Genomic DNA, 27999 nt, shown 5'->3' with positions numbered 1-27999 from the left:
TCAAAAATCAGATTAGCAATCATATAATGCTTCCAAATTATTATCCTTCACATTATCATCAAAGAGGCAACTATCCAATCTTCACAAGGCATTCACACCATGATCATGGATGGTGGTTATCAAGACGAATGTCGGACAGTAGTTATGGTATAAACTCGCTGCACAAGAGTACTCGTCCCTTGCTTGATGATAGGCTTTCTCTAATGCATACCAGAAACAGCTCCATCCCAATGTCTGCATTTCATCAAGGTATTCTTTATTTGGGATTGAACCTTTTCTGTTATTTATAAAATTTTACCTTGTAGAAGGTTTTTCTAGATTTATTGTTGTGGTTGAACCCTTTTCATACTTCCAAATTTTGTACAGTGGATAAGCATGGATCTTCTTATAGACCTGAAAGAATCAAGGCTACCAACTTCGTAGTTGATCCACCTCCATCCAGCATGGCGATGAGCACTTGTGGGTTATGCCAGAAGCTTCTAATGAGCAAGTCACCACTTGGCCAGGAGTTGCTGACCTCCAGTGATGTTTCTGTTGTAGCTATTTTAGTTTGTGGTCATCTCTATCATGCAGACTGTTTAGAGGAGAAAACCTCTGAGGCATATAAGCTGGATCCTCTCTGTCCATTATGCTGCTTGAAGAAAACCGATGCTATGTAATGGTTTGACTACCAAGATAAAATGTGATTATCCTGCAAGGATGATGGAGTCTGTTTAGAGAAGAAGGAAGAAAATATTGAAGCGCTTGACAGGCTATGACAATCAATTGTGTCCTCAAATTTAATATGGTAATTTATATAGCATGTAGCTGAAGTTGTGCCCTTTATTTGGACATTTACTTTTTCTTTTCGTCAATACACGTTAGTCTTTTTATTTCTTTTGTGTTGTAATAGTGAAACTATATTTTTTGGATTTATATGCCTTTAGTGCCCACTGCACAGCTGATTAGTATTTTTCTTTTTGCTTTGAGAGTAGAGTCCTGCTACTTTCATGTATGCATACCAAAGTAATAGGATGAAAATCTTGCAGAGGTCCTAAGCCATACATAGACACTCTTACAAGAAGCTCTACTGTTCCATCTTTAGCATATATTTTAATTTTAATTTGTGAATGTATATCCCTTACTACCAAATGAAGCTCCTGCTTGAAGTGGTTACCTCCTTTCTCTATTGCAGACCTCAGCTCCCATGCATGTGCTGAAAGGAAAGACTTGTAATTTCGTCCTCTCCCTGCACACAGCTCTTCAGCATTGTCTTCATCAGGACCTAAGCCTCAATTTTCTCCTTATAACAACAACAACAACAACTACGCCTTCATCCCAAAACAATTGGGGTTGGCGATATGAACCAACAAAGAAAATCATTCTGGGTCTTCCACATGAATCCTTCTCCTCCAATCATTTCTATCCAATGCCATGTCCTCGGTGAGGTTCAAAGCATTCATATCCTTTCCTATCATCTCCATCCAAGTCTTCCTAGGCCTACCCCGACCTCTTTTAACTAATATATTTTCCCATTTCTCCATCCTTCTAACTGGAGCATCATTAGGCCTTCGCCGAATATGTCCAAACCACCGTAAACGATTCTCTCTCATCTTATTTTCAATGGGTGCAACGCCTACCTTTTTACGTATCTCCTCGTTCTGAATCTTATCTTTTATTGTATTTTCACACATCCATCTAAGCATACGCATCTCAGCTACACTCATTTTTTGAATATCATGTCTCTTGGCAGCCCAACATTCCGTACCATATAGTAAAGCGGGCCTAATAGTCGTCCTATAAAACTTATAAAGCAAAAAAAAATTTATTATTGCTACCTTGTACTGGACTTATATAATGGAGTCAAGTTTGAAGAAAAATGATGCCAAAAAAGTGTTCTGGACAATCGACAAGAGAGCATATAGATTTAGAAGACAGAGATACGAGTGAATGAGAAAAATATCTGTGAGAATTCAGAAAAGGCATGCTTGAATTGTAACCTGTATCTTACTCGATCTCTTGGTTATGCATAGTATCGCATAAACAGGGTCCTGCACAGGATGAGCTGGAAGCTGCAAAATGCTTTTCATGTGCATAGAAGTCATGAGGGAATGTGATGTGTCAATGTCTCACTACACGTAATCCTCACTAAATAATTTAAAGCTACACAAATTAAGGAAGTAATAGGAAAACAAATGGAAAGTTGAACAAGATATAGGCTAGGAAAATAATGCACATTATGAAGAGTTGTATGAAATTGGCAATAAAAATAGGTTGATTTAATCTAATCACCTTACATTGGTCTTGAATGATGCTTTTCTATTTATAGTTTACCTTAAATGTTGTGAGTAAGGGGATTAACCGGAGCAATAATCTGCTGTTTGATTCATAAAGTGCACATTTCAGCTTCAGATGGTATGCTGAATAAAGTTTATATGTACAAAAGTTGGAGCTGATCACTTGTACATGGTTTAAATGAACAAATTTTTGTACTTGATGTTCAAGAACAATCTTTGAGGGAATAATTTACTAGGTGAAACTTAAAAATGGAAACCATGTGATTTCCTTGATATCACTCTTCTCTGGGAGTCTGTTGAGTTGATCTGTGCTGGAGTTATAGACATGCGGTATATGTTTCCAACAGTTAGTAGTAGTAACTTTCTCATGCTTTCTTTGCACACACTAGTAACCCCAAAATTTTCTAAGATTCTACATTTCAATCTAAAAATATTTAGTACATTGTCTTCCATTTTTTCCCAGGGCCCTTTTGGTTCTAAACTGTTAGAGATTATTGGAAGCCTAGTGGATTTCAAATTTCCCAGGCCACATTTTTCGGAGACTCAAGATAATTGGAGAGAGATGTGGAGATTAGCAAAATCCCCATCCTTATTTCTGAATTGCTGTTAGATGCATGGTGTTTGGAATTTCCCAAGTGTCACCTCTTTTTTGACCATTTGATTCAAAACCAATGATCATTTTTCGGAGACTCAAGATAATTGGAGAGAGATGTGGAGATTAGCAAAATCTCCATCCTCCTTATTTCTGAATTGCTGTTAGATTCATGGTGTTTGGAATTTCCAAAGTGTCACCTCTTTTTTGACCATTTGATTCAAAACCGAGGATCATTTTGGGTACATTTTTCCAGATATAAATGGTTCATTAAGAAAGTCATTTAATTCTTTATCTTTGTCTAGGCATTCTTTCTGAGGATGAAAAGAACAATATTGTGGTCATTTGTATCAGTCATGTAAAATTGATGAAATGCCATTTCTTTTTCTTAGGAATATTAATTACAAAATTTACAAACAGAAATTCCTAACAATTTATCTTTTGGCATTTTTATTATCCCAAAAGTTTGGGGTTTTAAAATCCCAGAATGCTTGGAGTTTACATGTTTAGTTTCATAATATTTTCACAATTATCATAAAACTATTACAATAATGTCAAATGTGCCAAGATCATAAGTTCCTTTCTGGATTTTGGAGTTCCTAACTTTACAAGATACCAATTTAATATATAAGAAATTCAAGATCTTGCTGGGTTACGTGATTGTGACAAATATCTCGACTAGATTGTGTTAAAATGTAAAACTGTACATATATGTATATATAATAATATTATATTATTATATATATATATATAAATACATTTTTCATTTCTTTCTTTTCTGTAATTTTTTCCTTTATTTTTATTTTTTGTCTTTATGTCATCTAGTTCAGTTTGAACTAGAATGACGGTTGCTAGTCAAGTCCTGTCCAGACTTGACTAGCAATAGAGCTGTTGGACTGTCACAGTCCAACAACTCTTAATAGAGCTGTTGGACTGACACATTCCAACAGCTCTAAATAGAGCTGTTGGACTGTGTCCAACAGCTCTATTGAGTCCTCTTTCAGCTGTGTATATAAAGGGGTGCAGCCCCTCTTGTATTTTATTCCAATGCTTATTAAGCAATTGGTTTTTCATATCAATAAAGAATACATTTTTATTTTTATTTTCTTTCCAGTTATACCCTTTTTAAGGGTTATGCTTTAGTGTCATTCTTGACACTTTCCCTTGTTAATCTAAGCTCGTGTTTCGAAGATCCCCATTTCATTTCATGGTATCAAAGCCGCGGAAGTACTAAATCTTGAGGAAAAGCTGCCTCGGTTTCCGTGCCCATTTGCAAAAGTGTTCGCCACTTGAAGAGAAGTGTTTTATCACTTCATTGGAGAAGATTTCACATCTTGTTGTATTGTTTTTTTTTTCTTTCTTTTTCATTTTCCTTCGTGTTTCTCTTCTATCCTTATTCTTTCTCTCCTTGTAATCGATGGATGACAATGATAAAGTCACCATCATGCCTATGAAACTAAGCGATACGAACTATGTAACATGGGCTTCAATCATGAAGCACCATATATGGGGAAAAGGCTTATGGGGGATTGTGGATGGTTCCGATTCGGAACCTAAGCTATCTCTTACTAAAAAGGAGGGAGATAAAGAGGTCCCTCTATCGGAAGAAGAGAAAATCAAGGCTATTGCCTCATACGAGAAGAAATGGAAAGAATGGAGAATATCTCATGCGAAGATAATGTCATGGCTTATCAATAGCGTTGACATTAAAAAATGCTCAAGTCTTGCCAAATTTGATCATGCCGATAAGGCATGGGAATACCTTAAGAATATGTATTCCTTTAAAGATATTGCACACGTGTGCAACCTCCAAGAAAAAGTTCGAATGATGACACAAGGAGACAAAGCTATTCGTGAATATTACAATTGGTTGTCCGAACTTTGGGAAGAACTTTCCCTTTTAGAACCAAAGTGGCATTGTGCCGAAGACATCGAGCTTCGTCAGAAACAACTCGATGCTGAACATTTTTACCAGTTTATCACTGGATTAAGGCCGGAATTTGAAACCACTAAATTGACCCTACTTCACCGGGGAAAAATTCCTTCTATTGTTGAAACTATTGAAAAGTTAACAATGGAAGAAAATCGTCTCCGGAAAGGTTCTTTAAAAATTGAAGATGATTCCGTTTTAGCCGTGTCTAGACTAGGGAATCATGTTCGATCATATAGGCCTCCTCACTTTAACTGACAAAATGGTGACTATGATAAGAAGAAAGTTATTTGCCATCACTGTCATGAACCGGGACACTACAGGCCACAATGTCCCAAACTTAAGGAGCTGAGAGAAAAAAGAGCTGCAATTGCTGGATCGGAGCCTAAAGATCAGGATGCACCAGTTTCTCTGGCCCAACTAATGGAGATTCTTCAGCCTCTCATCAAAGGTGCCTCTTCCTCACTTGAAGCTTCAACCGGCGCAGCAGCCTCATCTTTTTCTGATCTAGGTAAAATTTCTTGGCTTCTTGACTCTGGTGCATCTTTTCATATGACCCCAAATAATCAAAGTCTATCCAAATGTGTTAAAAATAAAACAAGTGTGTCAAAGGTCTTTACTGTTGATGGGACTTCTCTTGAAATAGAAGGAATAGGAAATTTTGAAAAAATTTATAAAACAAAAAAAAATTTTATTCCAGAAATTAGACATGTTCCCAAATTAAATTTAAATCTTTTATCTGTATCTCAAATTTCTGATTATGGGTGTAATATTTCTTTTTCTTCTCATGGTTGTTGGGTACAGGATCGCCAGTCAGGCAAGCTGATTGGGGAAGGCCATAGAGAAGGAGGACTCTATTACATGGATTTTTTGGAAATGCCGAAGAAAGCTTTTTGTTATAATATTCAAAAAATAGAGTTGGAACTGTGGCATAAGAGACTTGGTCACCCACATATAGCCAAAATCTAACATTTTCCAAATCTAGGGAAATTTTGTAACTCTGAATCATTTGATTGTAAAGATTGTATTCTCGGCAAAATGAAAAGATTACCATTTCAGAACAGAACCTTTTTCTCTTCAAGACCACTTGAATTAATACACTCGGATGTTTGGGGTCCTGCACCAGTAATTTCTAAAGGAGGATTTGTTTACTATATTATTTTTGTCGATGATTTCTCCCGACATACGTGGATGTACTTTCTCAAACATAAGTCTGAAGTATTTTCATACTTTCAAACTTTTCATAATATGGTTAAAAACAAGTTTCAAAATGATATTACTATTTTTCGCACAGATTCAGGGGGAGAGTTTTTATCCACAGATTTTCAAAATTATCTTAAATTGCATGGCATCACACATCAAAGATCTTGTCCTTATACACCTCAACAAAATGGACTGGCAGAACGAAAACATCGCCATATTATAGAAACCACTAGGACTTTATTAATAGCAAATCAAGTCCCGAAAGACTTTTGGGCAGAAGCTGCCTTAACTGCCACCTATCTCATTAATAGGATGCCATCTTCTTCGTTACAAAATATCACTCCCATTGAAAAACTTATGAACATTTCTCCGGACTACTCTAGACTAAGAATATTTGGGTGCAAATGTTTCATATTTACTGACAAAAATGATAAACTTTTCTCTCGTGCGATTCCCTGTGCCTTTTTAGGATATGCTGAAAACCAGAAAGGTTATAGATGTTTTGACTTCAAAAATAATAAACTATATGTGTCTAAAAATGTTTCCTTTCTTGAAAAGAAGAGCTTCTTTGATTTTAGAAAATTAAAAGACGTCACTGAGTACTCCTTTTTGCTAGATCTAACATCAACATCTGATGAATATGACCTTGACTCTAACTTTGATGATGATCAAAGAATTATTGATCTTAATGTTGAAAATGAAGAAGTTCATAGAGATACTAGTATTCAATATTCCAGGCGACAAGAGTCTAATCCTCCATGTGCACTTGAGAAATATTCTAACATTCCAACTAGACAATCATCCCGAATCTCGAGGCCTCCAGGAAAGTTTGTATCATATGAGTCTTTCTCACCCACATATAGGGCAGTTATTGCATTAATTCACTCATATGAAGAACCATCCACATATTTTCAAGCAAAAAATGATATCAAATGGGTAGAAGCCATGAAAGCTGAATTAGATGCACTTGAAAAGGCTTCTACATGGAATATTCAAGATCTTCCTCCAGGGAAGAAAACTATAGGATGTCGATGGGTTTATAAAATTAAAACCAAGAGTGATGGTACTCTTGAAAGATATAAAGCCTGTTTAGTAGCCAAAGGTTATGCCCAAGAATATGAGATTGATTATGAAGAAACCTTTGCTTCGGTGGCTCGTATGACTACTGTCTGAACCTTAATTGCCTTAGCTTCTATCAAAAAATGGTCTATTTTTCAAATAGATGTCAAAAATGTTTTTTTAAATAGAAAGCTAGTTGAAGAAGTATATATGGAACCCCCACCTGGTCTAAGTATTCCTAAGGGTAAAGTCCTTCGCTTAGAAAAAACTCTTTATGGACTTAAACAAGCACCAAAAGCTTGGTATGATAGGTTTAGTCGTGTTATGATTGATATTGGTTTTCAATTCTGTTTAACTGACACTGCTTTGTTTATTAAGAATTCTGATGCAGGGATCATTATGCTTCTTCTCTATGTGGATGATATGATCATCACCAGAAGCGATAAACAGGGAGTTGAAACAATCAAAACACTTCTTAAATCTCATTTTGAAATGACTGATTTGGGCTTGTTGAGATATTTTTTAGTCATTGAAGTTGCTTATTCTCCTAGAGGATATTTATTATCTCAGACTAAATTTGCTTTTGATATTGTTTTCAGGTCTGGTATTACTGATGATAAGAAAGTTGACACTCCAGAAGTTGTTAATGTTAAAATGAAGATTGATGATGGAGAACTTCTTGCAGACCCTATTCCTTACAGACAGCTTGTCGAGGCACTTTCCTATCTATCCATTACCCGACCAGATATAGCACATGTTGTTCATACAGCAAGTCAATTTCAACATGCTCCTACTTCTATTCATATGGGAGCAGTCATGCGTATTATCAGATACATCAAGTCCTCTCTTTCACGAGGACTTTTCTTATCTTCCTCCTCTTCTCTTGATTTAATTGCATATACTGATGCTGATTGGGGAGGTGATCCCAATAACAGACACTCAACCACTGGCTTTTGTGTCTTTTTAGGGGAATCATTGATCTCGTGGAGGTGTAAAAAGCAGCAGAAGGTATCTCTCTCATCCACCGAAGCTGAATACAGAGCCATGGCAACCACGACCATGGAAGTAGTTTGGCTCTGACGACTGCTTGCTGACATGGGAGCTGAAGCAACAAAGACTTCACAAATGTGTTGTGACAACAAAAGTGCGATCTACATTACCAGTAACAGAACATTTCACGAACGCACCAAACACATCGAAATGGATTGTCACTACGTCAGAGAGGAATATCTACACGGGATAATTGATCTGCCATATGTCACTTCAGAATATCAGTTAGCAGACTTCTTTACAAAGCCTCTCGCTGCTCCCCGATTTCACTTTCGCTCATTGTACCGTAAGTTTGAGGGGGAGTGTTAAAATATAAAACTGTACATATATGTATATATAATAATATTATATTATTATATATATATAAATACATTTTTCATTTCTTTCTTTTCTGTAATTTTTTTCCTTTATTTTTATTTTTTGTCTTTATGTCATCTAGTTCAGTTTGAACTAGAATGACTGTTGCTAGTCAAGTCCTGTCCAGACTTGACTAGCAATAGAGCTGTTGGACTGACACAGTCTAACAACTCTTAATAGAGCTGTTGGACTGACACAATCCAACAACTCTAAATAGAGCTGTTGGACTGTGTCCAACAGCTCTATTGAGTCCTCTTTCAGCTGTGTATATAAAGGGGTGCAACCCCTCTTGTATTTTATTCCAATGCTTCTTAAGCAATTGGTTTTTCATATCAATAAAGAATACATTTTTATTTTTATTTTCTTTCCAGTTATACCCTTTTTAAGGGTTATGCTTTAGTGTCATTCTTGACACTTGCCCTTGTTAATCTAAGCTCGTGTTTCGAAGATCTCCATTTCATTTCAGATTATACTATTTTGGAGATGATTGATGAGGTGACATCTCTCTCTCTCTCTCTCTCTCTCTCTATATATATATATATATATATATATATATATATATATATATATATATATAGGGAAGGGGAACCATCCAACTAAAGGAAGGTACAAAATCTACAACCAATGATAATTGACAGTGTTCCTTCTCTAATGATCAGTTTTTCATCGATCAGACTTTACATATTGGATTTTTATCGTTCATTTAGTGAGTGACATGTTTTGGATTATGAATTTTCAATGATTAGATATGTTTTTGAAAGCACTAAACATCAACGGCCCACAATACTTTGTATTGTAAAGTTTTAAATGCATTGTGAGCATCCATTTTTCACGTTTTGAAAAACATGCCTATATGTCGTAAAGTCTTCGTGTAAAGCATATTTTTTACTAAATAAATTATAAAGAACTAATATATGAGGTCCGATCGATGAGATGCTCAAACATTGGAGAAGGGGAGTCATCCAATCGTTGTTGGTTGTAGATTTTGAACCTTCCTTTGGTTGGATGGTCCCACTTTCATATATATATATATATATAAGGTCAAATAGCTTTTCTACTCAGGATAGGATGGTCAATTGGAGCTAATAATATTCCAGCCAAGGATTTGGAGCCTGGTCCTTTTGTTGCAGCCAAGCTCCCTTCAAAACCAAACACCCCCCAAAAAAGATCTTCTCAACAGGACTCTAACCAGACTCCCTAGCTCCTTTAGAAGGATACCAAATGGGAGCAATCTCTGCACTCAAGCTTTGTGAGGAAAATAGGTCAGAAGTTCCTTATCATCAGTAGATAGTTAATATCTTCTCCAATAACTCCCTAGATCCTCCAAAAGGATCTTAAAAGGGAGCAACATCTGCACTTGAGCTTTGTGAGAAAAAGAGGTTAGAAGATCATTATCGTCAACCAATATTATAGTTTCTCCAGTAACTCCTATTTACCTTGCTAACTCATTTCCAATTTTCCATCTGGATCAAACATCACCCTCAGGCCAGCTCAGGAATGCTTGGTAACAAAGAAGTTAGTAGTTAGAGATCCATAAGAAGTTCCAAAGAACAGTCACCTAAACAAACTTTGATATATCAAGACCCAACAAGCCATCTCCAAGCGATACACAAACACATATGGAAAGGAGTGGGTGTGCAATTTTCCACCATTTTTTTTTTAAAATTTGGCCATACATTTGTGCTCTAAATGGCCGATTTAGTGGGAATCAACTTTTGGATCATTTGATTCTGACATGTAAACAAGGTTTTTGAAGGTTTGAAAAATCAATAACCCATAACTTTCAAGACTTAAAACATCATGTTTTTTCATTGAAAAAATATGGTTGAAGGTCTGAATGGTGGTTCCTAGCAAATGACCATCGAGACACATCCATGTGGTCAGATTGCCAGAAAGCTATGGCTTTCATCAGTGCACTTAGGGTGTGCACACCTAAACCATGTGCACCCACATAGAACCTACTTAAAACTTCTTTTTTATTGGTAAAAAAATGTATTTTTTCTTTTTCTTTCTTATAGAAAAAGGACATGACATCAATATTGCACTGAATATAGAAACACTTACCTTGACTTCATTACACCTAAACCATGTGCACCCACATAGAACCTACTTAAAACTTCTTTTTTATTGGTAAAAAATGTATTTTTTCTTTTTCTTTCTTATAGAAAAAGGACAAGACATCAATATTGCACTGAATATAGAAACACTTACCTTGACTTCATATGATCTGCCTCCTGCTATAGAACAGTCTTGGTTGTGAGAATTGAGATTTTTTCTTGAAGTAGAAAAAGAACTATACACCAGAAAGAATGACTATGCCTCTAGCAATAGCACTCAGGTGCACCTCTTATGAATTGGAAAGAAAGATCCACATGCCTACTGCACTCTTTAAAAACATAGAAAACATCCTGCTTGTACTATGGGTGTGTTAAAATATGGATTTTTGTATGGATAATTGGATATATATCAAGGTATTTTTGTCTTTTCCTTTTTGTAATAGGGTCAGCCTAGTAGGGGTTGTTTCTGTAATTTTTATTTTTTATTTTTCTTTTCTGTTTTTTGTATTTTTTATATCATATGACTGTTGGGACAGCCCAACTAGTCATCGAGCTGATCCCAACGGTCATATTTCTGACCGTTGGAGGCTAGTCCAACGACTAGTTGGACTGCCCCCTTTTGATCTCTTTTGTGCCTATATATAGGGGACTTCCCCATTTTAAATGCAATATTTCTCTAAGCATTTTCTCACTAATAAAGCTTTTATATTTTTATGTTGTGGCCTTTAGTGCCCATAAGTGGCACTTGGTGTTTATGCTCTTGTAAGCCCTTGGAGGCATTCTCTTGTACTTGTCTCTTGTTTCATTAGATGGTATCAGAGCTTGACACTCTTGGAGACTTGTGGATTCAAGATCGAGTCGTGTTGAAGGTTATACACGCTTTTTGGTGGATCTTCATCAACTTCTATCTTCTATTCTCTCCCTCTTTCTTTCTCTGTCTTTTTCCCTTTTCTGTTAAATTGTATATACATATAATGTATATATATATATATATATGTGTGTGTGTGTGCATATCTATTATGTATACGTATTGTATATGTATATACATATGTATATATATGTATTGTATATATATATTTTATACCTTGTAAATATTTTTATTTTTTAAATTTTATTTCTTTTATTTAGTCAACCTAGAGTTGACTAGGTTTGACTAGCCGTTGGGTCTAGTCCAACGGCTACAAATATATCAGTTGGACTAGCTCCAATGACTGTATGGGGCCTCTCTTGTTTGCATATAAAGGGGGTGAATCCCCTTATTTGTGACAATGCTTCTTGCATTTATGTGAGCACAATAAAATTTTATTTTTATACTTGAGCCTTCTTTGTTTGTGCCCCCTTTGTGGGACTTGTGAGTATGTCCATAGAGACCACTTTTGTGCTTTTCCATTTTGGTTCTTGGTAGACGTTTGCTTGTGATCAAGGGCTCTTTGGTTCTTTACATGGTATCAGAGCTTGGTGGTGCTTACTCATTGGTGATTCACATTCGAGTGTAATGTGATTGTGTATTGCTCTCTTAAAGATTGACTTGGTTCTTTGGTTCGGGTGCTCATTGATCTTATTTAAAGTTCGTGGTGTGGTGTTTGTGCTCCCGCTCCTCTACATCTATCTCTCTTTCTCATCTCATCTATTTCTCCCTCTCTCTATCTCTCTTCCCTCTTGTAAGAATGGATGACAAAGAAAGTGTCACCATCATCCCCATTAAACTTAACGATACCAACTCTGTAATGTGGTCTTCAATTATAAAGTATCATACTTGGGAAAATGGTTGTGGGGATTAGTAGATGGATCCGACCCGAAACCTAAACGAGTTCTCACTAAGGTAGAGAACAAGAAGGAAATTCCTCTTTTGGATGGTGAAAAAACTAAGGCCATAGCTAATTATGAAAAAAAAATAGAAAGAGTGGAGAATGAGACATGCCAAGATTATGTCTTGGCTTATCAATAGTGTAGATATTAAAAAATGCTCTAACCTTGCGAAATTTGAGTATGTTAACAATGTTTCGGAATACCTCAAAAATATGTATTCCCTTAAGGATATTGCACACGTGTGCAACTTACAAGACAAAGTTTGAATCATGACCCAAGGCAACAAAAGCATTAGGGAATACTAAAATGAGTTGTCTGAACTTTGAGAAAATTTGGATATTCTTGAACCAAAGTGGCATTGTTCCGAAGATATTAAGCAATGTCAAACATTTTTCTCATTAAAACCTTTTGAATTATTGCACTCAGATGTATGGGGTTCCACTCCTATTCTTTCAAAAGGTGGTTAAACTTACTATGTGATATTTGTTGATGATTACTGTAGATTCACTTGGATTTATTTTCTTAGGCACGAATATGAAGTTTTTGAAATATTCAAAATGTAGAAGATGCACCGAACCCTAGATAGAGAGAGAGAGAAGAGAGAGAGAGAGAGAGAGAGAGAGAGAGAGAGAGAGAGAGAGAGAGACGACTGCACAGGAAGAGAGAACTCGATAATCGTTATTAGGGCCTCTCTCTATGTTAAATAGAGAGAGGCTTAAAAGCATAATTACAACCAAGCCCCATTATAAAAGCAAAATTACAAATAGCATCTAATATAAAAGGACTTCACTTAAAACCACCTATTCTCAACACTCCCCCTCAAGCTGGAGCATAGATATCAATCATGCTCAGCTTGTCACAACATTTTGAGAAATTTGGTCTAGCAAGAGGTTTTGTAAACATATCTGCAACTTGGTCTTCCGACTTTAGATATTTGGTAGTGATATGACCAGCTTGAACCATATCCCTTACATAGTGGCAATCAACCTCAATGTGCTTTGTTCTCTCATGAAATACAGGATTGTTCGCTATATATGTTGCAGCTTTGTTATCGCACATCATGGTCATGGGAGTGGAAACCTTCACCTGAAGATCATGAAGAACAGTACAAACCCACATCAATTCAGCAGCTATTTGGGCCATAGCCCGATATTCTGATTCCGCACTCAACCTAGAAACCACATTTTGTTTCTTACTTCTCCAAGAGATCAAGTTGTCTCCCAGGAACACACAGAATCCTGTGGTAGATTTTGTATCCACTACAGATCCTGCATAGTCAGCATCAGAATAGGCCACTATCTCCAGAGTTCCACCTTTCCTGAACAATAACCCCTTTCCAGGAGAAGATTTTAGATATCTGAGAATCATAATAGCTGCATTCCAGTGTACCTCAGTTGGTTTGTCCATAAACTGACTAACTTTGCTTACTGCTAAAGCAATATCCGGCCTGGTCACAGTTACATACAGTAGCTTCCCTACTAGGGAGCGATAGCTTTTGCTATCAACCAGTTTTGACCCTTCTTCAGACAACTGAACTTTATGGTCCATGAGAATATTTGCTGGTTTAGCTCCCAACATTCTCGTTTCCTTTAATAAGTCAAGAACATACTTCCATTGAGACAAAACCATCCCTTCACGGCTCCTGACAACTTCTATACCCAGAAAATACCTGAGTGAACCAAGGTCTTTTGTAACAAAGTGTTTTTGAAGATGAGCCTTTGTGGCTTCAATAGCTTTCACATCATCTCATGTAAGAATGATGTCATCCACATATACCACCATAACAACTATGTCAGAGCTAGTTTTCTTTATAAATAGTGTATGATCTGCTGCTGACTTATTAAAGCCAAAGCGTGACATCACTTCAAACAACTTTTGAAACCTTGCACGAGGACTTTGTTTCAAGCCATAAATCGCCTTGTTCAATCTACACACCTTCTGACACTCCCCCTCAACCTCGAATCCTGGAGGTTGTTGCATGTAAACGGTCTCAGATAAGTCCCCATATAGAAATGCATTTTTCACATCTAATTGGTACAAGCTCCAACCATGTTGAACAGTTACTGAGAGAACAAGACGAATGATACCCATCCATGCAACAGGAGAAAAAGTTTCAAAGAAATCAATACCATATGTCTGAGTATACCCTTTGGCTACTAATCTGGCCTTGTACCTTTCAATAGAACCATCAGATTTGTACTTTATGGTATATACCCATTTACATCCAACAATGTCTGCATCTGCTGGGGAATCAACTAGATCCCATGTATGCTGAGATATTAAAGCATCTATTTCTTCTTGCATAGCCAGCTTCCAGCGAGTATCAAGCTCTGCCTGCTGATAGTTCAGAGGAATAGTTTCAGCAGATAAGGCTGAAATAAAAGATTTCATCTGATTTCCAATTCTGGCATCGGAGACAAAATGAGATATGGGATATAAGGTACATTGTTGTATCCCCTTTCGTAGAGCAATAGGCCTGTTATCATTATCATGAAGATCACTATTGTCAGTAGAACTTACCTCAGGGGAAGAAGAAGATGAAGGCACTTGCGGAGGTGGATCTCTACGCACATATACCAATGGAGGATTATGAAATCTGGAAGAGGATGAAGTTTGTTTCGGGAATGAGTGCACGGATTCCAAAGGAAAAGGAAGTATAGGTAATGGACAAGACTCAGCTGGATCAACCTGCAGCGGGGAACCGGTACTAGAGTAATATGGAGTGGATTCCAAGAAAGATACATCCGCACTGACATACTCTCGGCGAGAAGTAGGATCATAACATCGATATCCCTTTTGATTTTTGGGATAACCTATAAATATGCATTTTGTAGCTTGAGCAGCTAATTTATCACAGTCACGGCCAAGTTTGTGTACAAAACAAACACATCCAAATACTTTGGGCGAGAGGGAGAAGAGGGGGGGTATTGGGTTTTAGGATATGAATTGGAATTTGATCACCCACAGAAGATGAAGGCATGCGGTTGATCAGATAGCAAGCAGTTATAATCGCATCACCCCAGTATAACGCAGGAACATTGGATTGAATCATAATGGTCCTGGCAACATCAAGCAGGTGACGATGTTTTCGCTCAGCCACCCCATTTTGTTGAGATGAATAGGCACAAGAAGTTTGGGGTTGGATGCCATTATCTTGGTAAAATTGTAACAGACCTTTTGATTTAAACTCGAGAGCATTATCAGTGCGAACAATCTTGACAATAGATTCAAACTGAGCTTTTATTTCAAGAATTAAAGATTTGATAATACTTGGAACGTCAGATCGTTCCTTTATTAAAAGCACTTAGAGAAATCATCAACAATAACTAGATAGTATAGACACTGAGTCCTAGTAGGAATCTTACTAGGACCCCATACATCTGCATGAAGAAGTTCAAAGACTTTATTACTAGACTGACTCTGACTCGAAGGGAACGAACTTCGATGATGCTTGCCCAGCTGACATGCTTCACACTGAAATGATGTGGTGGAAGGAATCTGAGGAAAGACCGAACAGAGCTTTGACAATGAAGGATGACCAAGACGACGATGCCACTGAACAGGACTGAATGAATGTTCCACTGCAGCATGAACAGTACCCATTGGATGATGTAGGTAGTAAATTCCATTTTCTTCATAGCCTCCACCAATCTTCTTCCCCGTCAGCAAATCCTGAAAATGACAACCCATTGGATCAAATATTACTCTACAATTTTGTTCTTTTATAAGGCAACTAACAGAGAGTAAACTTTGAGGAAATTTTGGAGCATGAAGAGCATTTTTCAACTGTAATGAGGAGGATATAGAAATATTTCCCTGATCGACAACCGGGGAGGAGCTCCCATCGGCTAATGAGACTCCAAGTTGAGCCTTAATATCCTTTAGATCTGAAAAAACAAGTGAATTTCCACACAAATGTCTGGATGCACCAGAGTCAATAATCCACTTACTGTCAGTCGGATGAAGATGATTTCCGGTTGAATAGGCAACACCAGCTACAGGAGGAGTGAAATTCAAAGGACGAAGAACTATCAGCTCATCATATTCAGCACGACTGAGGGTGATACTACTGTCACTTGCAGAGATATTTTCATGTGCCTTTGTTGCCTCGAGAGTAGTAACATTTGATTTAGGAGCATATGACTTTGATGAAGAGGAGGTTGGCCGGCCATGCTTATCCCAACAACGATCTTTTAAATATCCAGATTTTCCACAGAATGTATATTGAAGCTTTCCTCTGCCTCCCATACCTCGTCCGCGACCTCGTCCTCTGATGTTCTGAAGATTTCCACGCCCATAACCAGATGAGACAACTAAAGCAGATGACTGAGTCACGGGCTGAGAATGTGGAAGAGAGATCGCAAGTCTACTCAGACGATTATATGCCTCAGCAAGAGTAGGTACATCTGAACCAATCAACATTTGGACTTTTGCAACAGAGAATTCTGAAGATAAACCTGTAAGAAACCGAGCAACCATAGTTTTTTCTTGATGATCCTTTTGTTTCGAACAACAGAGGGGTCTGTGAGCATTAAGTCTTTCAAAGGCAGGTTTTACGGAGGCATAGTACTGGGCCAAGGTTTGATCTCCCTGCTGTAAATTATATATTTCTTGTTCAACTTGCAGGATACGACTCACCTTAGTCTCTTGTGAGTACGTATCTCAAAGATTGTCCCACATCTGTTTGGTTGTATTATAGTAAATTAAACCATCTGCAATATGGGGTTCGACACTATTCATAATCCATGACATAACTATGTCATTATCTTCATCCCAGGTAACATATTTTCCCACCTTTTCAGTGGATTCGTCTTCCAACAAGACATGTTTTCTACGATGTCCAGATACCGACATCATAAATGTTCTGGACCACCTGGCATAGTTAGTTTCATTCAACCTTACAGACGAGCCGTACGAAAATGGATTGGCAAATGCCTTATATTCTCCAATATTTTTCAATTTTGAATCACATTTCGAAGTTTCAGCCATACTTCTGGTTCAACAAACAAAAAACTGGACACACTCCAATCAACACAGGGAAAAGCGTGTTACACTCACACACCAACCGATATGACAATCAGCAGTTGTTCACACACGAACAAAAAACCACAACAATAAGGAATAGCAGCCCACAACAAGAGTACTTTCCCAGCACAGCAGGGAATCTAGCCTGCAGTTTCCACGACAATAGCGAACAACAGCCCACAAACATGAAAAAATAAATTCAGCACGTCAGTGAATCACGACCAACATAACTCTGCATACACAGAACCTGTTTCATAACAGGGGCTGCTCCCCAGACATATACAACCAAATTGTCGTTTCATAACAGGGGCTGCTCACGAGCAACACCACTACGAGTTTGATTGTTGTTTCTCCAAAAAACCAGGAAGCGCGGCATGAAATCACGATAAAAAAAACTCAGGGCCCAAATATCAGGGTATCACGGCTGAAATAAAAGCACTGATATCTTTCACACATTCACGGCAGATCAGAAAGCAAAGAGATTAACACACAGGAGCTAACGTAGTTCAGTGCAAACTGTACCCATGTCCACGATATCAAGATCTCACGCGATAAAAAAAAACAGGGCCCAAACATTTGCAGAATCACCAGGGAATGAAATAACCAACAACAGAATCACCACTAACCAACATTCGTCAACACTTACCAACAGCAGAATCAACCGGGAATGAAATAAGACTCGGCAACAGAGAATCATGGCAGGAACTCACAGCGAAAAAAAAAACTCGACAGCAGGTAGTCACGAGAAAAAAAAAACAGCATCGAGGAGCTACGAAACCCACAACAAGCATCCACGACCAGCAACACGCCCAAATCTGTCATCAGATCTTAAAAAAAAATTATAATCGCTGAACTGATTGGAAAAATATTTTCATTGGATCGAAGTTTGATCACGATCAAGAAAACTTCCACGATCGACTGTGCTTTGATCACAATCGATCACGCTCCCACGATCGTCGGCTAGGCTTTGATACCATGTAGAAGATGCACCGAACCCTAGATAGAGAGAGAGAGAGACGACTGCACAGGAAGAGAGAACTCGATAATCGTTATTAGGGCCTCTCTCTATGTTAAATAGAGAGAGGCTTAAAAGCATAATTACAACCAAGCCCCATTATAAAAGCAAAATTACAAATAGCATCTAATATAAAAGGACTTCACTTAAAACCACCTATTCTCAACACAAAAAAATTCATAACCATGTCAAAAATCATTTTAAAACTGATATTTCTATCTTCTGCTCCACTTAATGGGAGAGAATTTACGTCAAATGATTTAAAAAAATATCTTAAATCAAATGAGATTTTACATCAAAGATCTTGTTCTTATACACCTCAACAAAATGGTTTGGCTGAAAGGAAACATAGGCACATAGTTGAAACTACTAGAACCCTCTTAATTTCAAAACATGTTCCAAAAGAGTTTTGGGCCAAAGCTTTATTTATTGTCGTGTATCTTATCAATAGACTTCCTTCCACCAAACTCCAAAACATTTCTCCATATGAAAAGCTTTTTAAAATCTCTCCCGACTATTCTAGATTAAGTCCTTTTGGATGCAAATGTTATTTTTGCTTACTAGCAAAAATAACAAACTTCCTCCAAAAGCCATACCTTGTGTATTTTTGGGTATGAAGAAAACCAAAAGGATTTTAGGTGTTATGGTTTTGAAAAAGACAAACTATATGTTTCTAGAAATGTTTATTTCCTAGAAAAGAAAGTTTTTTTTATCAAAGTGTGCTTAAGAAAAGTATTGAATACTCTTTCTTGATTGAGTTATTGCTTAAGTACAATAATGATTGTTTGATTGATAATGTTAGTAATGAAGAACCTCAATCCAGTATCCCGTATGGTGAAAATTTTGATCAAATTGAACCTATAGTAATTCAATATAGTAGACGAGGAAATGATAGACAACCTAGTGCATTGGAAAATTTCTCCAACTTAGAAAGACAACATGTAGGGGAAGCTAGAAGATATGATCTCCAGACTTCTTGACGTATTTGTTTCATATGAATCTTTTTCTCCCCAATATAAAGCTTGCATAGCTAAAATCCTATTCTATTTTAAACCAGCGACTTATAAGTTATAACCAAGCTAAAAATTACTCAGAATGGATAGAAGCCATGAATGATGAATTAAGGGCACTTGAAAAATCTAAGAATTGAAAAGTAACTTATTTGCCTAAAGGAAAAAAACTATAGGTTTCATGTGGGTTTCTAGAGTTAAAACTAAGATTGATGAGACCTTAGAAATGTATAAGGCTAGATTAGTTGAAAAAGGTTATACTTAAGACTCAAGAATATGGTATAGACTATGATGAAACTTTTGCACCTATAACTAGGATGACTTTTGTTAGGACTCTTATAGTTGTAGTTATTATTAAGGGTTACGTTATTTACCAAATGAATGTAACAAATACTTTCTTTAATGAGGATTTAAAAGAAGAAATCTATGTGGATTCACCTCCTAGATATGAGGTTCTTCCTAGAAAGGTACTTCAATTAAGAAAAACCTTATATGGTTTAAAACGGGCACCTAAAGCCTGGTATGATAAATTTAGCTTTGTTATGCTTACTCTTGGATTTAAATCTTGCTATACTGATATTGCTATATTTATTAAGAAATTCGATGAAGGGATAGTCATCCTCCTTTATGTTGATGATATGATCATCACAGGTGAAGACAAACAGGGAGTTAATCGTATTAAAGTTATTCTAAAAACAGTACTTATGTTAACTATGGTGGAAGAGTGTTGAAACTGGCTTGCAATATGAACTGCATCTGCAATATCAGGTCGGAGTTAGATCTTGTAGAGGTGTTCCATCATCTGTATTAATTTTAGCATTTATAGCTTTTGGAGTATCCGCCATTTTCTCATCATTAATCTCGAACCCATCAATAATATCATTAGCAAACTTAGTTTTAGTAAATAAGTACCTTCGAGGAGAATAAGCAACCTTGATTCCTAAAAAAATTGAAAAATCCAAGATCAATAATTTCAAAGTAGATGCAGATAGTTAAATATTTATAAAATTTTACTTTTAGGGATATTTTTTTGTCTTCTTCTTCCTCTATTGAGTTAATTGATTATTCTGGCTCAGATTGGGGAGGTGACCCAAATGATAGACGATCAACTATTGTTTTTTATGTCTTTTTAGGTGATTCTCTGATATCATGAAAGTGCAAAAAGTATCATTATCTACTGAAGCTGAGTACCGTGTGATGACTACTACAACTTCAGAGATTGTTTGGCTATGAAAATTGCTTAAGGATATGAGGGTGCATGTTCAGACACCCTCTAGATTATGTTGTGACAATAAGAGTGTCATATACATAGCTAATAACTATACATTTCATGAAAAGACTAAACATGTCGAAATGGATTGTCACTATGTATGTGAAGAATTTTTAAAGAAGACTCACTTTGCCCTACGTTACCTCCGAGTATCAACTAACTGATTTCTTTACCAAGGCGCTTCCGTCACCTCGATTTCACTTTCTTCTTGACAAACTTTCGGTGTTTACACCGTAAGTTTGAGGAGTGTTAAAATATGAATTTTTGTATATATATCAAAGGTATTTTTGTTTTTTTCTCTTTTTTTATAGGGCCATCCTAGTAGGGGTTGTTTTTGTAATTTTTTATTTTTTATATCATGTCTGTTGGAACAACGAGTCGTTGGGCTGATCCCAACAGTCATATTTCTGACCGTTGGGGGCTAGTCCAACGCCTAGTTGGACTGCCCCCTTTTGCTCTCTTTTGTGCCTATATACAGGGGACTTCCCCATTGTAAATGCAATGCTTTTCCAAGCATTTTCTCACTAATAAAGCTTCTATATTTTTATGTTGTGGCCCTTAGTGTCTTGTGTTTTGTCTGGTTTTGTATTTTATCCATAAGTAGCAGTTTGTGTTTATGCTCTTGTAAGCCCTTGGATGCATTCTCTTGTACTTGTCTCTTGTTTCGTTACAAGGTGTATCCGTGTATATATGATTTTGTGTATCATCTTGACCATACTCTTCCACATGGATTGCCAATATACCCCCAGGGTTGCCAGCTACAACTAGGCTGGCAATGGTTTTATTCAGGTAGGATTGAAGTTAACTTATTTGTGCTTTAGAGTGTGTTTTAGAAAGCTAGATCTGTGGCCAATGTTAGTTGGGTTCAGGACAAAAATCTGGTTCAGATTGGGTCGAGCCTATTAGATTGTGTTATTATGCCAGTAGGTATGAAAATCTCTTATTTAGAAGAAAAAACTAATAAATAACTTTTCTAATTTGTGATTATATTAACAGTCAGTTAGCATTCTATTATCTTATAATTCTATGATAATAACTTGATATATAATATTGTTTCTTCCTTTCCATAAAGATTATACATTGTTTCTTATATAGTATGTAAAATTGTAGATGTACTTAGACAACTTTACATGTTCATATTGGGTATCAGGTCACGTTATGTTGGGTACAGGTTTGGTTGGGAGTACCTAAGTCTGCATCTCACCCAAAACTTACTGGAGATCTTTATTTCAAGCCCATACCTGACCTTATCTCAACTTGGGTTGGGTCAAGTCAAACCACTGGGTCATGGAAGAGTCAAAACATTTTTTCGAACACTGGATACTTAAAAGTGGAGGTTTCCTTCCAGTCTGGCACCAATCCCCTTCACTTCTAACCTTGTGGATAGGGATGTAAATGGGTCAGACTTGGTTTGGGTCTCGACTGAGTCCAATGTACTTGGATCTGTCCTATTTAGGTTTAGATTCAGATTTGGAGTTGGATGGAAAAGGGTAATGCCCAATCTGGATGCAATTATTTAATCGAATATGTTTTATATGTAATCAGGTCAGATTATCCATTGGATTCAGATGGGATGCAAAGCTTCTTACTGAATCTGAATCTGATTATTAATTGGATGGCACCTGCTTTGCCAAACCCAACTAATTGGATTAGCAGAAACCCTAACCTATTCTATTGGCATCCTTATTTGTGGAAGGTTTTCACACAAATTTTCTTATATAAGTGTCAAATCCTAGTGGTCTGGGATGGACTCAAAAGGATCGAGTTTAAGGCTACCATTTCTAACCGCTTCTTGTTTGCTTTATTTTGTGCGACTCTTGGTCACTTAGTGTTTATCTCTATAAAATAATGACAGGGTGCTCTTGGAGCACTTACTTGTTGTTTTAAGCCGTTTGATTATTTAGATTAAATGGTTTTTAATGGGATTAGAAATGATTGATTAAAAGGGAGATAACTGTCAGAGTTCGAGTTCCAGCCGCATCAATCTTTTCCAGCAGGAAGATAGAGAGAAGACAAAATACAAGACAGAACAGAACATGTACAAAATATACAAAGCATAACGTATGGATCTCGACCAGATGTGGATCCAGAACCATATCATGTCTTAACAGCCTCTCTCAAGTTGTACATGATCTTGAATCATGGGTAACTTGCCCTTTAAGAACCAAAAATTATGTTTGGTCAGCCCCTTTGTAAATAAATCAGCTACTTGATTTTCAATGCGAACATAGTATGGCTCAATTTCTTTCTATTCAACCTTTTGCCTGACGAAATGTTGATCTATCTCAATATGTTTAGTGCGACTATGATGAATGGGATTAAAGGAAATATTTATGGCACTCTGATTGTTACATAGTAACAATGATCTCGAGATAGATTCTCCCAGTTCTCTTAACAAGTGTCTAACCCATGTAGCTTCTGCTGTGGCAGCTGCCATTGAACGATATTCAACCTCAGTACTTGATCTAACAATCTCCTTTTGTTTTCTACTACTCCAAGACACAATGTTGCCGCCAAGAAATATACAATAACCTGAAATTGACCTCCTCTCATCTGGATCCCCTGCCCAGTCCGCATCTGTATAAATAAGGATTTTATGAGCTTCATTATCTGTAAGGTTCCTCCTGTAAACGAGTCGCCCCGGTAGCCAAAACATTTTGTGAGTCTGACTGGCCATTATCATCATTAAAGAGGCTCTTCAAACTGATCTCATAGTGTAAAAGTTTGACCCGTAAATCTTCAAAAGTGGGTAAAACGGGTAAGCATGTTAGGGACGTGGCAAGAACATGATAGTCTGCCCCCAATCCATTCAAAACTTGCTGCACTTTATCTTTGTCGTAGACCGCACATCCAACAAGAGCCACTGAGATGCTCTTTACCTTGTTCAGATATTTCACGACGGACATGGTTCCCTTCTTTAATGACTGAAATTCCTGCTTGAGATATAAAACCCTTGCTTTCGACATTTGAGAATAAGTCTGAGCCAACATATTCCATAGTTCTGCGGCTGAACAATCATCTGGGATCACAATCAATACCTCCTGAGATAAGGTAGAAGTGATGTATGCGACTAATGCTTGGTCTTTTTTCATCCATGCCATGAAATCATGATCTTGAACAACCCTAGATGAGACAACCCCTTTATCATCTTGCGCTTCCTGCTTGATAAATTGAGGCGGGGTTGGAGTTGATCCCTCTAGATGCCCAAAAAGATCTTGGTTTCGTATGAAAGGAATTATTTGTCTTTTTCAAGTCAGAAAAATTGAATGATTAAGTTTTTCGGACACGAGTTAACTCGAAAAACTAGAGGAAAGACCTGAATGAGTGGAAGACGAATCCATGACTTTAATTATGGATTTCAAGAGAAAAAAAACTTTCAGATGCCAATAAAACAGTAAGACAACAAAGAAGCAATGAAGATCCAATCGTGCTGAGGAGGGATCGACCCTTTTTTTTTTTTGGAAAATATTAGTCCTGGTTATGCACCAGAACCGCAGCACAGATTTTTATAGAAGTCCAAAATGCCAAAATAATGTATGGTGCGATTCCCAAGAAAGTGACGTCAAAACAAGAAAAAAAAATCGACCCAACAGCAATAAGGTACAGGAAAAAGATTATTTTTGAGAGAAACTGAGAGATGATATAACGATCTAGAGAAAAGGAATAAAAGAGGAATAAAAGTGAAGAATGAAAACAATCTGAAAAGAAAATCAGATCAGAGACGAGATGTGAATGTGGGTTTAAAAGAGTCAGAAAAATAGGTATTAATCAACCAAGATAATCAAGAAAAACAGATCAGGTCTAACATGATCTGATTTTGGGATGACCTTTTAATTAAACAGGGTAAGTGACGCAGATCTAGATCAAAGGAGATCAGATCTAAAAGAAATCGGCGAGGACAGAGAGCAGATTAAATCTCAAGAAGAACGATATATCAAATCTGACGTGATCAGATCTTTCTTAAAAGTAATGAAGAAAATGAGAAGAATAGAGAGAGAGAGGGATTGAGATTAGGGAAACCCAGATCTGATATAACTCGATTTGACGTGGAAACAGAAGAGGAGAGAAAGAAAGAAGAAGAACAGAGGAAGAGAAGAAAGGGCACATAGCTAACCTTCAGGCCAATCCCAATGAGCGCAGATCGATTCAACCTTGCTCTGATACCATGTTAGAGTTCGAGTTCCAGCCGCATCAATCTTTTCCAGCAGGAAGATAGAGAGGAGACAAAGAGGCTGCAGAAGAGTCACATCAAAATATGTGACCTATGTCCCTGAATAAGAATACAAAATACAAGACAGAACAGAACGTGTACAAAATATACAAAGCATAACGTATGGATCTGGACCAGATGTGGATCCAGAGCCATATCATGTCTTAACAATGAGGTGGTAGTTTTTAGAATTGTTTTTCCTTTTACCCTTTTTACTGTGGATTTATTGAATTCCAATGTGGTTTCCTAAATTTAAGTTCATTACTAAAGTGATGCTGGTAAAAAAGCTTTTGAGATATTGGTTTTCCAGAACCCTTAGATCTATATTGCTAGTTTATTGTATGGGTTATTCATAAAGAGGGTTCAAATATCTTTCTCTGTTTCCTATCCTCACATGATACTTTGCCTTTCAAATTCTACAAAAACCCATGTCCCTTTGTATGTGTATCTATACGTGTAGTTAACTGGCTATGCATATGTATGGTCTTTTAAAACTAGATAATACAGTAACAGTACTTGTGACAGATCCATTGGTTTCCATTTATTATGCATTACCTGCCTGGATTAACATGCTGAAGTGAAATAGGAAGTTAAACTTTACCTTTGCTATTGCAGAAGAACAAAATAAGATCTGCTCCTTTTCCACTTCTTCGTAGGTGCTTCAAATGCTGTTTCTTTATCGTCAATTGGTTATTAATGACATGAATCATGGTATGTGTTGAGAAATGTAATACATGTATCACTATCCTGTGTGCTATCCTTCTCTCTTGTACATTTTATTATTTTATAGGGGTATTCTTGTACTTTTCCATTCTTTGTTGTAAAGTCAACAATTTGTCTGTTAGTGAGGAGTAGGGGAGTTGGCTCCCACATTGTTGTAACTCTCTCTTGTTTAGAATCAATGAAGTTTTCTTGTGCTTCCTGTCATCTTCCTCTTTGAGCCCTTCTTCTTGCTTTGATAGTGTGTTTGTCGACTCTGTCCTAAGAACCGTAGGATGCTGCTCGTTGGGAAGTGGGTTGTATGTGTTGATGCACGCATGCATGCAACTGAAAATGGCGATTCTATGTGCTTGTTTGCTAACCAATTCTGCCAATTCAAGACAGCAAACTTGATGCTAAACAGCCTGAAAAGTTGGTTCCTCAGGGCATGATCAAACCACCTAAAGAGGTTCTCATCTCAACACAAATCTAAATGTAGGTTAAAATTAATTCTTAAAAGCGGAATCTGTGACTTGTGATAGTGTCACCAAGAAGTTTGGTCACATACTTTGATTAACTTTTTAGATTTGGCGATTGGTTAGTATGCAAATAAGTTTGTTGACCACAATTGATGTGGTCAGTCCACATAGTGAATTAACCAACTTTTACTATGGACAATCCAGTTCAATTGTTTTAGGATTTAGGGTTTGTGTTGTGTGTACTATGTAGTAATTCTAGAGACCAGGAAGTGATTTGATTCTGGAAGATTCTCACTCCAATTTGTGCTAAACTATTCTAAAGGTGGTATTTGTGGAAAAAACATTTCAGCACTAAAACAATGTTTCTTAAGTTTGGTTTAGGTGTTTTATCAGCTTATTTCCTCAGGAAACAACAAAAGGAAGAAAGACAAGAGGGAGGAGAAATAAGGAGAAAAGTAAATAGAAATAATGAAAGCGGAAGGGAAAAAGAGAAAGGGTGAAGAGAGAATATAAGAGATGAAAAAGGAAGGAAATTGTCAAAAATGGTAGTGTACACCCACCAGTCACAATGATATTGTCAAAAAATGTAACCAGGTCAGGTAGCATATTGCCACAGATGCATCATGGTTAGGTTTTTCGTATATAAAAATATTAATTCAAGATATTAAAAGCAATTATTTATTAAAATATTGTGTGATGGTGACAAGTTTTGTAACCTCAGCTGAAGCTCAAACTGGTGACTATTATCTAGTCTTGAGTATTCATTTTCCCGATCCACTTATATGCTCTCTTTTTTTCTATCAAGGAAGAAAATCCCTCGTCAGAGAGGGCCCTAATTTGTGATTGTTCTAAAGCGCATGTTACTTATTGATTGACTCCAAATAGCTGTTAGTGCACATACCCAGAACATTAACTTGCTTTACTTCCAGGGAAATTGATATTCTTGATGCAACTTGCGAGCACTCATGAGGTGTTTTTAAGAGCTCTTTCGTTGATTTGTTTGAGAGATTCTTTAGATTGATTCAATTTTCTTGTACAAGCAGCCATGTTATTGTATTATCCTGATTGTTCAAATTAGATTGCTTCCAATTTTTCTATTTTCAATCATGAATTCTAGAGACTGATATAAGCTTTTCATTTATGCTTTCTTCTTGTTTGAAATGTACTCTTAAACTAATTTTATCTTACTAAAACAGCTACGCTGTTTAACAAATTAGTTTTTGTTGCAATTTTCTACTATCGTTCTTGAACTATAATTATAGACATCAATACACGCCCGGACTGTGCATTGATAAAACACCAATTACCGTAACAGTTATGCGTATGGTGATGTTATGTGATGCATTTGTGACCATGGTGCTTCTCTAATTTTTACTTACAGATATGTGATGTAAATCCTTTATCTCTGTTTTAAGTCTCCCTTCCAAATAATTCCTATGACAAGTTTTGTTGCTTATTGTGTTCCTGCAGATCATCATCAATCCCATTGGAGCTCTGTATATACCATGGTTGCCAAACTAGGAAGCGGAAGCGGTTAACGATATGGGAAGCGAGAAGCGAGGCATTTTGAAATTTATAAGAAGCAGGAAGCGAAGTATCAATTTGAAAGCGAAATATAAATAAAAAATGAAGCAATATGGTAACTGAATAGGAATCGAACAAGAAGCAAATAAAACCTAAAATAAAAGTGATTATTCTTATATTTCATGAATTTTCAATTAAAGAGTTAAATTTTTGTTAAAATCTAACAATGATGGTTACTAATTTAGAGAAAGTACATGACAAGTGAGTGAAAGCGTGAGAGGAAATACATGAAAAACATGAAAATAAACGTAAGAAAAACATATAGTAAACATATGCCATGTGTGTGGGAAGCATAAAAGAAGCGTGGGGGAATCAAGATTCTCATAAAGTTTTGGAAGCAAGGAGTATCGCCCTTCCGAAGCAAGTTTCCGGGA

At 36.7% G+C, this 27999-nt stretch overlaps 1 long non-coding RNA gene across 1 annotated transcript; it reads left to right on the top strand.

Moving 5' to 3' along the window:
- Nucleotides 1–23: 23 nt before the first annotated feature.
- LOC149835347 (uncharacterized) lies at nucleotides 24–27851 on the top strand. The gene is made up of 3 exons (XR_016432616.1): nucleotides 24–249; nucleotides 367–787; nucleotides 27512–27851. It is a non-coding gene; the product is annotated as an uncharacterized LOC149835347 (long non-coding RNA).
- The last annotated feature ends 148 nt before the right edge of the window (nucleotides 27852–27999 follow it).

The sequence above is a fragment of the Nuphar pumila genome, chromosome 6 (genome assembly GCF_984573655.1).
Source record: "Nuphar pumila chromosome 6, dmNupPumi1.hap1.1, whole genome shotgun sequence".
Lineage (NCBI taxonomy): Eukaryota > Viridiplantae > Streptophyta > Magnoliopsida > Nymphaeales > Nymphaeaceae > Nuphar > Nuphar pumila.
This window is presented reverse-complemented; position numbering and strand designations above follow the sequence as displayed.